This window comes from Myiozetetes cayanensis, unplaced genomic scaffold, assembly GCF_022539395.1.
Source record: "Myiozetetes cayanensis isolate MyiCay16 unplaced genomic scaffold, myiCay2020 scf2-11, whole genome shotgun sequence".
NCBI lineage: Eukaryota > Metazoa > Chordata > Aves > Passeriformes > Tyrannidae > Myiozetetes > Myiozetetes cayanensis.
In genome coordinates this window covers 82,725,678-82,740,335 of record NW_026087411.1, presented here as the reverse complement: position 1 = coordinate 82,740,335, position 14,658 = coordinate 82,725,678, and the positions used below count along the sequence as shown (strand labels likewise).

At 40.1% G+C, this 14,658-nt stretch overlaps 1 pseudogene; it reads left to right on the top strand.

Moving 5' to 3' along the window:
- The first annotated feature begins 4,215 nt into the window (after nucleotides 1–4,215).
- Nucleotides 4,216–14,658, top strand: part of LOC126640155 (nucleoporin NUP42-like) — a 177,639-nt pseudogene continuing 167,196 nt past the window's right edge.

Below are 14,658 nucleotides of genomic sequence, written 5' to 3'. Positions count from 1 at the left end.
AAAACATTGGATGCCTTTGCACTCAGAGTAAGTGTAAGACTTTCCTTGACAATCTGGGGGTAGAATTTAGCTGCTTTGAGCATGCTGTTTGTAGGTATTGTTTTTCAGGTTGACAGTTTACTGTTGGGTAACATTAGAGTAATTCCATTCTTTGTTTGATTTTTATGATGACAGTCCATTAAAAACAAACAAACAAACAAACAAAACACCAACAACCAAAACAAACAAAAAACCACTAGTCAATAAAGGGATCATTTTGACCTGTGTGTGTTATTAAATAATATCTACCATTACACTGTACTGTATTTCCCTGGTTATTCTCTAACCATCTACGTTTAAATACCTTATTCTTCTTCCTTTCATAGAATCATATTATGGTTTGGGTTGGAAGGGACTTTAAAGATCGTCTGGTTCCAACCTGCCTGCTATGGACAGGGATACCTTCCACTAGATCAAGTTGCTCAAAGACCCATCCAAACTGACCTTGAACACTGCTAGGGATGGGGCATTCACAATTTCTCTGGACAACCTCTATCGGTGCCTCACCATCCTTAAGGTAAAGAATTTCTTTCTAATATCTAATCTATATCTGCACTCTTTCAGTTTAAAACCGTTCCCCCTTGTCCTATCACTCTGTTGCCTAAAATCAAAGAAAAATTCTGTGGACAGTGTAGTATAGTAAGGCAGAGAGCAGGTCTTTAGTTAAGACCTTAAGGTGCACAAAATACCTTTAGCACAAGCACACAACATAGGTCCTACAATTTTTATAACACTAGCTAATTATCATACCTAACCATTACATCATGGTTACACCTAGCCCAAAAATTGTCCCTCCCTCAGGCCCTCCCTCAGGCCCACCCTCAGACACACCGCCCCGAAACTGAGGCAAGGGTTGCAAAGACCCCTCCTTTCTCCCATCTTCCTCTTCACCAGCACCTTCTGCTGGTTCTGCTTGGAACCATTTCAAGGATTCTGGGCTTTCTAAATAGTTTTGACTAAAGTTATATCAAGGAATGCATTGCATTTGTTATGGTATACTCTCTACAGACTAGCTGCCTTTTAGCTGGCTAAAAAATCTCTATCTATTGAAATCCTTGATAAGAAACATAAAACAATCTTTTGGATTTTGGTACAAAAGTATTTAGTAGAAAACTCTATCCTGAAATTACGAAAATTATAAAAGCTGCATTACAATCTATATACTTTTAAACTTTAAGGCATAAACTCCATGCCCTCGTAAAAAGTCCCTATCCAACTTTCTTGTAGGCCCCTTTCAGGTACCAAAAGGCCTACTAGAAACACCTAGTTTGGCATTTTTCTTTTTCTGTCTGATCTGAGGCTGATGAGTACCCATAGAGAAATTTGCTTTTTATAGATCCTGATCCAACACAAAGAACTCCCTGCCCTGAGGTTTCAGCATGCTGCTCTGTAAAAGCTTGTCTGCTGGTATATAGAGTAATTTCAGACTAAAGGTTTTTAGGACAAGACAGATTGTACAATTATTTTTTTTTAATAAAGTATTTTCAGAGTTTCATAGCACCACAGATCCATATAAGTTGGGAGGAACCTCAGGAAACCTCCAAACCCACATCCTGATCAAATAACAGGTTCAATTGTGTATTGAGATCAGGTTGTTGAGGTCTTTTTCTGATCAGACCTTGAAAATATACAAAAAAGTTAAAGAGGACACATCCCAAGATAACCCCTGTGTTAGTCTACTTGTCACAGCTATCCGGGTAAAGTATGACCCACTAATTATTCTGTAAGTTCAATCATCCAATAGTTTGGTTTTACCCATCCAGTCATCCACCTATCCAGGCCATAACGTTCTAACTTGGATACAAGAATATCATGGGAGATGGCATCAAAAGCCTTGTTAAAACAGAAATAAATGACAGTCAGTGTCCTTCCCTCATCCATAGATTCAGTAATTTTATCATAGGAGTCAATGGCATTGGTAAAGTCCTTGGTAAAACCAAAATCCTTTCCTCTTTGAACTCTGTTCCTAAGCACACAAGTGTGGGAAACCTTATTGCTGAAGACTGAGGCAAAGACATTAAATATGACAAAGCCCTTATCTGCATTTGGTCTCACTAAATCATGTGTCGCATTCAACAGCAGCTTCACATTGTTTGGTTTTTTATTCTTTTCCTTTTGGGGTAATGTTAAAAGCTTTTCCTGTCCCTGCCAGTTTTCCAGATACTATTCCTGCAACCCTGGGCAATATTCTTCAATTTTCTTTTTCACTTTTTCTTTTCATCTTGGAGCATTGTCACACGTTCTTTCTTTAGCCTGACTGGTCTCCTGATGTGTTCACTCAAGCCTCCAGAGTATCAGGATGGATCATTCCTGTGTTTTGACAAAAGATGCCTTTGAAACCTGAGGTCCTTTGAGCTTCAGAGATACACTCATTGGGATCCCATATTAGTTACCTGAATAAAAACAAAAGACAAAATGGTCATAAAAGCAAAGACACTGTCTGCAGCACTAATGATGCTGCTAGCTGTTAAATTGCAATGTACATGCACTTCCATCTGAGCCTTTCCCCTTGACTCAAGGAACTAAGGAAGGAATCAGTTGAGTCCCTGCATCTCGCTTTTTCCCCCAGAGCTCACTGTAGGCACTCTTGATTTGCTCCATATGGTCCTGGGTAGTCTCACTGGTGCCCATGTCGAGCAACATGAGATAAAGGTGTGGATAAGCCTTGGCAGCCTCTGTAACACAGCAGAGCCTGTCATCCAGAAAGCACTAGACCACCAATGACAACACACTTGCTTAAACTGATGTTGTCTCCCTGCATCCATCCTCAACAGCCACTTCCTCTCGGTGCTAACTTTTGGTTCAAGGCCAGTAGGTTTCTGTAATTTCTCTTGATGGACTTGATCCTCTCCACTGTCTCTTAGGGCACTGTACTAATACTACAACTTCAAATTTGAGAGCAGAGAAGAAGTATTGCTCCTTGTCAGAAGTCAGAATTCTCCATTTTTCCCCATCTTGGGATTATCCAGCCAGCACATGTTGAAGCCTCCAGCTGTCCCTCTTTCCTTGCATCATGTGGCTCAGGATGTCTGCAAGGTTTCTGCAAAGGCTCTGCCTCTTATTCATGAGGGATCTATTTGAGGCTTATCACTTGGAAATTTTTGAAATATCAAGTTGTTCTGAACCATACTGTGCTGCCTCAAGAAAATTGCTTTTCATATATTAAGTATATCAGACTAAGCAAAAGCGTTTTACTTCAAAATCTGTTTATATCCAAATGCCATCTGCTGCTGGGTGGGTTTTTTCATGAAATAAATGTTGATATGCAACAAAGGTCATACTTGCTGCTCTATTGATATTTCAGCATGACACACAATTTTGAAGAGGAATCTCATGCAGAAACGATTTGTTTTGTTACAGAGATTGGTGTAAAGTTTAAATGTTCTGCTGTAAAATAAAGGACAGCTTCTGTACCTTGGGCACACTGGAATCAGCACTGTCATTAATTTTAGGACAGCTGCATGCTAGTGTTAAAGCACTGGAAGTTATTAATATAGGGAACCTACAGAGAACAAAGGAAGAACAAAGGAACTATTTAAATTTCATCGTGGTAGTGATCAGTACTTCTTCTATAGCTAATTTCTGTATCTCTATACTTTTAGACATTCAACTAGTATGTTAGAATTCCTAGGATTGACTTAGATTACATCAAAATACCCCTTTGCAATGGAGGTTACATTATTCTTTCTAGTAGTAGAAGATAATATTCTGAGAATGTTCTAATGTAAAACATGAACACTGCAATGTAAACATCTTGGTAAAATACAATATCCCTGTTCCCCATATTTCTCCCTGACATGATGTGTTGGTATCTGTTAGTGGGCAGTTCTGCCACTCGTTACTGGGTCTCAGGTAAAAATCTCTTCTTAGAAAAAGAAACAGCAACAAAACAACAAAACAAACACTTCTCTGAGAAGCTGCCAGAAGTTTCAGCCACGTCCAACAGATGAAAGCCCAGCTGGTTCCAAGATGGACCCACCACTGGTCAAGGCCAAGCACCACTGGGATAACAGATTTAAGAAGGGAAAAATTATTCTGCAGAAGCAAATTGCAGCCAGAGAAGAGAAGAGAAGAGTGAGAATATGTGAGAAAAACAGCTCTGCAGACACCAAGGTCATTGAAGAAGGAGGGGGAGGAGATGCTCCAGGCAACAGAGCAGAGATTCTCCTGAAGTCCATGGGGAAGTCCACGGTGAAGCAGACTGTCCCCCTGCAGCTCATGGAGGTCCCTGGGGAAATAGATATCCAACTGCAGCCCCTGAAGGAGCCTGCACTGGAGCAGACCAATGCCCAAAGGAGGCTACAACCATGTGGGAAACCTGTGCTGGAGCAGGCTCCTGGCAGGACCTGTGGCCCATGGAAAGAGGAGCCCATCGTGGAACAGGTTTGTTGGTAGGACTTGTGACTCCATGGGGAACCAACAATGGAGCAGCCTGTTCCTGAAGGACTGTACACCATGGAAGAGACCCATGCTGGAGCAGTTCGTGAAGAACCAAAGCCTCTGGGAAGGACTCATGTTGAATAAGTAAGTGGAGAACACTTTCCCATGGGAGGGACCCAACACTGGAGCACAGGAAGAGTATGAGGAGGAGGAAACAGAAGAGACAATGTGTGATGAACTGACCACAACCCCTATTCCCCTGCACCACTCAGAAGGAGGAGGGAGAGAAATCAAGAGTGAAGTTGAGGCTGAGAAGAAGGGAGTGGTGAGTGGTGGATGTTTCTAAGATTTGGTTTTATTTCTCATTCCTCTAATCTGATTTGATTGGTAATAAATTAAACTAATTTCCCCGAGTCGAGTCTGTTTTACCTGTGACAGTAACTGAGTGATGTAACTGAGTAACTGATGATGAGTGTTCTCTCCCTGTCCTTATCTCCAACCCATGAGCTTTCATTATATTTTCTCTCCCCTGTCCAGCTGAAGAGGGGAGGAATAGAGTGGCTTTACAGGGTACCTGGTGGCCAGCCAAGGTCAACCCACCCATCAATAAAACAGAATAATTATCTACATAACTAATGAATTTGACTTTTTACTTTCTTGGAGGAAACCTCCTTTCACTAAAGTCTGACATAAAGCACAATTCCAGACATCCTGAACACTGTGTCAAGTCCACTGTATTGGAAACTTGTTCTTTCTTCTTGGGTTCCCCATACCCTAAAAGTAGCTTACTTTATCCACTCATGTAGCTTCAAATTACAGTATAAGTTAAAGGCTCACAGCTCCTCTTTTGCATCTTCTACCTGTCTTCTACTCTATAGGTCAGTATCTGCCTACAGTTTCTAAAGCAACACTCTTGGAGACAAGGACATTGATGAGGAAGGTTTTAGTCTCTCAAGATCATCATGCTATGTGCTTATCCCAAGGAGTTCAAACACCTCTCTGCTTGTATCATTCTAAACAGCTGCCTCCTTCCTGAGCTATCTGACCTTTCCTGAGAGTCTTAACTACTCTTATCTCCTTGGTGTGAGAGTGAAGAGTAAGTCCCATGTCAGCTAGATGACTAGGAAGAAAAATCTTCAGAGAGCAATCTGAAGCAAAATGTTGATATTGATTGACCACCTGACAGGAATTGAGCAATCTGAGTTTTCTCCCTTCCACACACAGCAATCCATAAGAAATGGAACAAGTTTGTCCACCTCACAGTCCCTGTGTGACAAAGTGAGATGCTGTGACTGTTTTTACATCAGACTGTCAAGAGTCTGACAGCAATAACAGTCAAGCAGAAATCTTCCCTTACCATCTAAATTGCTAGGCTTTTTTTTTTTTTTTTTTTTTTTTTTTTTTTTTTTTTTTTAGTAATTTCTTCATTAGGGTATGGCTTACCTTCTTAATTTTTCCCCTTGTAGGAAATTAAAACTACCCTCCAAATCCTCACCCAAATGGAGAGCAATTTAAACACAATTACTGATACTAGCTACAACATAACTGGAAGAAATACTAACCTCAGGGAAAAATGAGACTGTCCTGTTTAAATGCTGGAAGCACCATTCTACCTTTGTGCTTGCAGAAGTAGGCAAAACGGGGAAGAAGAATCACATTTCAAACACAATCCTAGGCTTGTCTTCTTTTGCCTGTTTCATATTTTGCACATTTTCAGTGCTTCACTGAGATAAAGAAAGTTTAACTCATTCCTAAAGTGATGTAAAACATATTTGAGAAATTTGTCTTCCTTCTAGAAAAACACTTTTCCATTTAAATATTCATTTCTTTTCAGCATTTTTGTCTTGAGGGATTTTTTACATAGATTGTACAGAGATGAAAACTGAAAATCTGCATTTAGATAGAAATATCAGGAAAAACCTTCTTTATAAACTAAGTAGTATTGCTTTTTTCTTTCTTCCAGTAGGACATGAAATAAGTTTGCTCTTCCACTCCTTAAATAATGACACTAAATCAGGACTTCATGGTCCCCTAAACACTAACAATAAAGATGTTATAACAACTCTAATTTTTTATGATGAACCAACCTTCCTGCATTGAATGCCCAAAAAGATACATCTTTTTGTTTACAATAAAAATCTTCTGTCTTTCATTCAAGTATGATAACCACATTAGAGGTCAACAGAAACAACTGGGAGAGTTAAGGAATAACATTTCTATTATATTCTTGTGCAAGGTCTTGCTGCAGTCCATGTACTTTGAGAAAAAGGTTAGAAGTGACTGATGAATTTTTAATAGTTTTCCTCGATTTCAGTGGCTGTTGTTTGTTTTCAGTCAATAATTCACATGGTTACAGAAGGCAGCCCAATTGATTTTTACTTCAGCAGTACTTGGGGAAAAGGATTGTAAAATGCTTAATAACCTCTCCCACGTGCTGGGACAAATCCTGCCCTAGCTCACATCCGAGTAATATTACTGATTTCACAAATGCTCGATGAGACAGAGGAATGGCACTGGAAGCAATGTACGTACAATCTGTATGAGAAGAGAAATGCCTCATTTACTCATGGAATTCTAGGTGCAAAGAGAGAGGGGAAGAACACAACTTGAGAATAAGTGGAATTCTCATGCTCAGAATGATCCCATACACTCTACTGGAAAAATACTAACATGCATGAAAGGAATAGGATTTTCCCATTAAGACAGACAGTGAGGGGTATCATGGTTTTCTGGTTTTTCCCAGAAACAGTCTTTGCTTAGAGGAAAAGTTAATGAAAATTGCTGCTGTAGAACCAAGCATATCACTAAGTTACAGCAAAATGTCTTTAACATGGCTAGTGTGGTTGATACCAAATCTACCAGACAGTAAAATAACAGGCAGATTTAATGAGGTGAATTCACAGTCAGAGGGTTTTCAGGAACCACACATGACTTGTTTGGTTTTATGATTTTCAGAGAAAGCAAGTCAGTCATGTAATTGTAATTTCAGTTAATAATGATATGTGCAACAGAGCTTCCTCAGAGCTGTGTTTGTAAGCATTGTGCTTATGATAGGAACACATTTGCAGTGGTTGGTTCCTAAAAGGCCATTTATATAGAAAATTAAAGCTGGGGATCACAATTAACTTTATTTTACAAAAAAAAACATACAGAAAGCTTGACACCATTTAACATGTATTTGTGTAAATTAACCTAATGAAACTTGTGATATAGGAGATGAAACATAAGGCAGTTTGAGTACTCAGACCCTGGAGTGATGTATCATGATAGATAGTGATATGTCTGAGGAACCCAGTGTTCTGGATGCTTCATTAACAACCTGCAAGTGTTGAAAGATCCATTGTAGTGCTGCCCTTCAAGCAGAGAAAAACAATTTCATCATCTTCTCTGAATACAAACAACCTTACGGAGCCAGTATCAGTGCCCTGGCCAAAACCTTTAAAAACATGTCGACATGAACATGTGATCTTAGTAAACTTTACAAAAATCATGGAGTACACAAGATTTATAATGTTCTTTGGTTTTATAATGAGCCTTCATTGCAAATTTAGGAGCAAAGGGGGTTGATCATTGTGTTGCTGTCTCTCTCCCCATTTGGGAAACAAACTTGAAGCAGCCAAAGTTCAATTTCTGTACTACATAGGGCCAGGAATGAATGGAATTCCTGCATGGATTTACTATGTTAACAGAATATTTTCTTTGAAATGATTGAACCAAGACTTTCACCATTCACTCAGAAAGTATTTCCACCTGAAAATTAAAAATACTGTAATGAAATTCAGTAAGTTTAAAAGTACTGCAAGTTCTGGGACTTCACATTATTGTTACACCCTGTTGTTTATTTATCCTCATCAACATGTTGATTGCAGCAGCTTGGTAAAAGCTCTACGGTATCTGAGCTGAAAGGAGTAGATGAACAACGAAATAGAAGCATGGCAAGGCTTCACAACAGATTGATTGTGTTCACAGGTTATAGCTATTCTATTGAATCTGATAGTTTTGATGGTATTGGAGGTAAAACAAGTATTTTTCCAGTTTAAAGATATTTAAGTGTTCATCTGACTGTATTACGATTTAAGACGTTTAGACCCAGCATGTCTGATTGCACTAATTAATAAAGAAAATGCATGATCTTCACAACCAATCTAGCAAATTATTTTTCTCCAGGCCTCATGATTTATAGGCATGATAGAGTGATATGATTGGAGGTCAAGAAAAATGTTGGTAATCAAAGTGTTGAAGGACTTCTTGATTGTGCCTGTGGCCTACGCAGCTCTTGTCAGTATGTTCATATCAGGCTGTAATGTATCACTGGATATAAACTATTCTACCTAGTCTGTATCTCATCTTCCCAATAAATGTGTGTTTGTTTCAGCACTCTCTAAAGTAAAGTTCTTACTGCTATTAGAGGATAAGACTCTATAAACACACTCTGGAGTTAATCAAGAGAAACCATTTGACTGGTAGTGTAAGCTACATGGTACAGAAACACCAGGAAGAAAAATGACATCTTTGTTTCATAATCAAAGCATGTCTAAATGCTATTGATATGCTTCTTGTAAAGTGAAGGGTCAGAGAAAACCAAATGCAAGAGATGTACCTCTCATTAGTCCATCTCCATTTATATTAAGTTGCCTGCTTCCTTTCCAGTGCATGCTTTAAGCTGGAATATTCCACTCTAAATCCTTCTAAATCCTTTAGGAGACTAAAGGATATGGGGTTTCTGAAAGTAATGTCACTCTGCTGAACTCTCCCATCCTGAAATGTTCTCCCTCTTTCCAAAAGTATGTTCACAGAAATATTACATTAAAACTACTTGACTACCTGGTCAAGTCAGGCTATGATAGTTTCCAGAGGGGCATCTTCCCAAGCATTAAGGGAAAGGAATAACCAATACCAAAACAAAACAACAAAAGGAAAACAAAACCAAACAAACAAACCACAAAACAAAAACAAAAACAAACAAAAAACCCCAGTAAGGCTTTTAACACTTAATAGTACACTAATTATATTCCTCCTAGCTAATAAGAAAAGTTCTATGATATTTATTTGAATTCTGGAAATAGCTAGATAACTTCATATCTCTTTTTAAAAAGATACCCACACATATTTTCTATACAGAAGAAATCACAGAATCACAGAACTACTGGGATTTGAAGGGACGTCTCAAGACCAGCTAGTTCGCTCCCTGAACTTAAGTAGGCTCAGCTCGAGGAGGGGGCCCTGGGCCGTGCCTAGTTGGGTTTTAAATCTCTCCATGGATCCATAACTTCTCTGGGGAATTTGACCCAGTGTTCAAACAGCCTCATAATAAAAATATGTTTGGGTGTGTTCAGACAGAACCTCCCGTGTTTCAGTTTGTGCTCATTGTCTCATGTTCTTTCAGTGAATACCACTGAGAAGAACTTGTCTTCTTCTTTGCTCCCCACATCAGGAATTTATACTCATTGATAGGATTGCCCCTTGAGCTTTCTCTTCTCGAGACTGAGCAGTCTCAACTCTTTCAGTCTCTCCTCATATGTCAGATGCTCCAAGCCTTTCATTATCTTTGTTATTTTCATTATCTATATTTGGTCCTTTGCTAGTGTATCCATGTCTCCCTTGTGCTGGGGCATCTAGCACTGGACCCAGCATTGCAAGTGCTCCTTACCAGTGCTGAGTAAAGGGGAAGGACAACCTCTTTGATCCTGTAGAAATGATCGCCCTTCTGCTGCCCAGGGTGCTGCTTACCTCCATTGTCACAAGGATGCATTGCTGGCTCATGGTCAATTGGTTGTCCACCAGGATTCCCTGGTCCTTCCCAGAAAAGCTACTTCAGGCACAGAAGTGTTGTACACTATTTAAGCATTAAATACCATTAAAGAACATGTAAATGGTGCCATTTCTTCTGTCTGAATAGGTTATTTTCTGCAATGAGAGACAGTTGCTTTAATTGCCTCCTATTAAAACAGATAAAGAAGATTTTACTGTCATTTAAAGAATAAAGAATATTTAATTTTTTAAAATGTAATCCTTTGTGATATTACATCACAGGCTATAGAGTTCTGTTTTTACTTAACCTACTATTAATATGCCTTTTGATTTACTTAGAGCCACAATTGCTCACTAGAGATTGAAGACATCTGAATTGAAAAATGAGCCTTTTAGTCACTCAGTGTTGGCTCTAGATGAGAAATTAGACTGAATCTTTTTCTCTGAGAACATCTTTCTCAGTCCCCAGAGCTTAATTTATAGGAACCAAGAACATTAGTGCTCTGTGTGAAACTGTCTAGATGGCTTTTAGCAAGAAATCAAACCACTCTGTGTTCCCAAACCATTCTATTCAGTATGGGGAGTGGGGGTTAAGTAGTTTTTTTGCAGATAAAATGAATAGAAGGTAGGTCTTCAACAGCCCCACAAGGGGGGAAGTACTCAACCAGAGGGGCAAGTACCAATCTCTTCAGTCTTGTGCCCAGTGACAGGACTCGAGGAAAGGGCATGAAGCTGAGTCAGGGCAGGTTTAGGCTGGATATCAGAAAAAGGCTTTTCACCCAGAAGGTGGTTGAGCACTGGAACAGGCTCCCCAGGGAAGTGGTCACAACACCAAGCCTGAAAGAGTTCAAGAAGTGTTTGAGCAATGCTTTCAGGCATATGGTGTGGCTCTTAGGGATGGTGATGTGTAGGGCAAAGGGTTGGAATCATTGAATTCTTGTGGGTCCCTTCCAATTCAACATATTTTATGATTCTTCTGTTGTTATGTCCCAGCACAGAAAACAGTGCAGTGTTGATTTTGCTCTGGCTCCTCTGACCCATGTACAAGACGCAAGAAACCAGTTGTGGAAGAACAAGGCAGTGTATATCCTAGCTTATTGGAAGTTTCCCTGCCCCATGACACATCTGAATATGAATGGGAGGGGTTATCTCTAACACTGTTGTGTAAAAGCTCACAGCCCCTATGCCAGGCAGCAATATGATGAACCCAGTAGGAATCAAAAATATAAAAATGTAGCCTCGTTTCTACTCCCTGAACAGGAAGTATAGGCTAAGTTCTTTGACAACTAGCTGACTCTAACTGTAAAGTTTTCCTACAGCTTGCCTGCCTGGAGTTACCCAACTCACTCTGTCTTGGTTCTGGGGAGGGGGATCAGAAGGGCAGGTAATTCCAGACCCTCCTCTCAGCAGTAAGGGAGGATCTCTTCTGACCAAAAAGTTATATTGTCATGCAGAAATGTGTCAATATGAGCTCAAAAGCCTTATCAGTAAACAGCAGAAATGCTTTCATGATGGCTTTTGGAACTTTGCTCAGTAAGCAGTTCCACTTCTCCTATTCAAAAAGCACTAAATTCTTTCGTTGCTGATTCATGATGCTGGCTTTTGGTGTGATTCCTAGACCCATTCTCTGACCTGCACACATCAAAGTAATGTATTTGGAGCTGGTCATCTCTGCTGTCCTGAGATCCATGGGGTCATGTTTTTAAGCCCTTTCCTATCTCAGGCTACTGTTCAATAGACAACTGCTTCACGCAGTTTTCCCCCATGGCAGAATTAGGGTGTGATACTCAACTTTAAACTTGTGTTGTGGCTCTGTTGTTGAGTACCAGACTGGTAAGTACTGACATATCTGCCCTCTCCAGTTCCAGATCTGCAGAGATGAGCTGGAGACAGGAGGAACTGGTCTGCCAGCTTCAGAAGTTTTGATGAGGCATTTGGGCAGTTATATCTCGGCTTTTCCTGTTCTGTATCTTAATGACCCATTTTTTCCCTGGGCCATGTGGTATTTGGGGGTTGACAGAATCAAACAGAGTGATTGCACACCCATGATTTCCTTGCAAGAGGGTGTTATAACCACTGTCAATAATTATTAAGGTATTGTGTGGACACTGGAAAATAGCATCAAGCTTGTTATGAAGACTAAAATCTACCAATAATGGTTTGAGTGCATCTTACAAAACAGGTATCTCCGAGTTACCCAGGTGCAATTTGTTAGTCAGTTGTGTGGAGATGAACCCAGGTGTCTTGATTAAAGTAGGTTTTGTATTATATTCCCTTTTTCCAACACTGTTTTGGAGAAATTGTTTCTTTAAAAACCAGGGCAGGAGGGTGCGTAGAGAGGAGTGCACAGCAACAGCCCTATCTACTGGGGCAGAAGTGGAACTCTTTCCTTCTGGGAACCACCTCTCTTCCTTGGCATGAGTGAAATAAAAGGGAGCAACCATATGAGCCCTGCAAGACGTGTGGCTCTGCACACCTTGGCTGCTGCTGAGCTGGAACAGAGCTAAGCCGAGCCCAGCCGAGCGGTGCAGAGAAGCAGCTGCCAGCACCTCACAAATCCCATGCCATGAAATCTCACCGTGGAGTCCCAGCCGAGTGGAGCCAGGTCAGAGCACAGCTGAGCCACAAGGAGCCACCTTCTTTAGCAATGGCCTGCGAGTTTGCAACTGAGTTGAACGGGACCTGATCCTGACTGGGTGATGGTAACTGAGCAATTTAGTAGCATAATTTTCATGGACAAAGGTGTTTTCTCTGGTTTTGCTCTGCTCCTGTTTCCACATGGTTTTTGTGTAGCTGGGGAGGGCGTTAAACCACAGGAACTTGTCTGCCACAGTACTTTCTTTGTTCCTTCAGGTAGAAGGTGGGAGGAGAACAAGTGTCAGCCCTTATTTTGTCTGTGCACCAAGTGGGAAGAGACTAGGCACAATTTCTGTCTATTAATGGCTTAAATAATTTTGTTTATATTGTTAGAGTTGTTATATTTCTTTTCAGTAAACTGTTGCTTTTTTCTCTTATATCTCCTCACATTTTGTCTCTCCATACTAGTAAAAGGGGAGGGGTTTTAAAAAAGGGGAGGGGGCTCATTTTTTGGAGTCTCTGCCCCAGTGTTTTTATTAAACCAAGACCCCAGGCAATAATTTTTCTAAAGCCAACACAGCTGTATGGATGGAAACACATCTTTACAAAGACTCTTTCAGCACAAGGAACCATGGTGCTGTGCTCAGGGACTGACCTGAGGGCTCAGCCTTGTCTCCTGATACCATTGTGGCACCTTGCGTTAACCAGGCTGTCAGGTACACGTCTCAGAACTACCAGACCTCCCTGTATGCCTGGAAGGGGAGTCTTTTCAGCTATCTGACTTAGAGCACTAGGTCTGAAAAGCTCATCAAGCCACTGCTCACAACACCTCAGAGAGCTGAGCAGACTGCTTCCTACGCATTTTGCTTGTCTAGTTTATTAGAGCTCCTGATTTAATAAGATCTGTTTAGATTTCAAGCCCTTAATAATCCAGGGCTCTTCCACACAGCCATCCTTTTAAATTTCCACCACAAAGAATTTATTTACTGACAGTTTTAAGCCAACTGATAGGTGAGCATTGCTCTCTGGGTGGTTGTCTGTCTTCTAACCTGACACATAAATGAAGCCCTCTCTATGTATGTGTATATATCAGATTGTGCTTGACATAACATGTTATTCTGAAGTTCTTTAGTAAATACCATAAGCACCAGCTGTTCACTACACTAACTACACCCTTGCCTTAGGAATTAGCTTATTGTTAAATGAGTGTTGTAAATAACCACTTCAGAGCTTTGGGGACTTTTTATTTGTTCTGTCCCATATACCAGCAAGGCAATATTCATGCATGAGACAGATGTTCACCCATGATAGTTTACATAGACAGAGTTCCTGATTTCTACAGTTTTAAGAAATTCATTTAAGAAATGAAATGCACTCATGAGAGAAGGATGATATTTCCTCTCTCCTCACGTCCCTAAGACTTTCAGAAAGGTAGTTTTGAATTATGAAATGCTCATTGAAGCCTTGGTTTTGAGGCAATTAAGGCCATTCCCAAGCAAAATGAAAAGGATTGCTAAAGTTCATAAAACCAGGCTATTCACAAAGACAGTAAATTCTTGTGTGCAATCAGTGGAGGAAAGAAATGCACATGCTTAAGAAGTAAGCATGTGATGGTGTGATAGGAAAGAACTGCAGCCTTCAGAAGTTGAAGTGTCTCAAAGGTGTTCAAAATATTTATTTCTAAAAATTTTGAAAATGGAAAAATGCTGCTCTTGTCCCACATCCTTAGAAAACCTCTTGATCTTTAAGTAAATACATGGGGATTAAACAGACACTACTTACAGGAAAAAAAATGTTATGAAACATGCATACATACATATTATTAGGCTTCTTTTTCCCCATTCAAAAGAAAAGAAAAAGAAAAAACCAGAAAATGCCACATTTTCCTTACATGTTAGGCTTCAAATAATC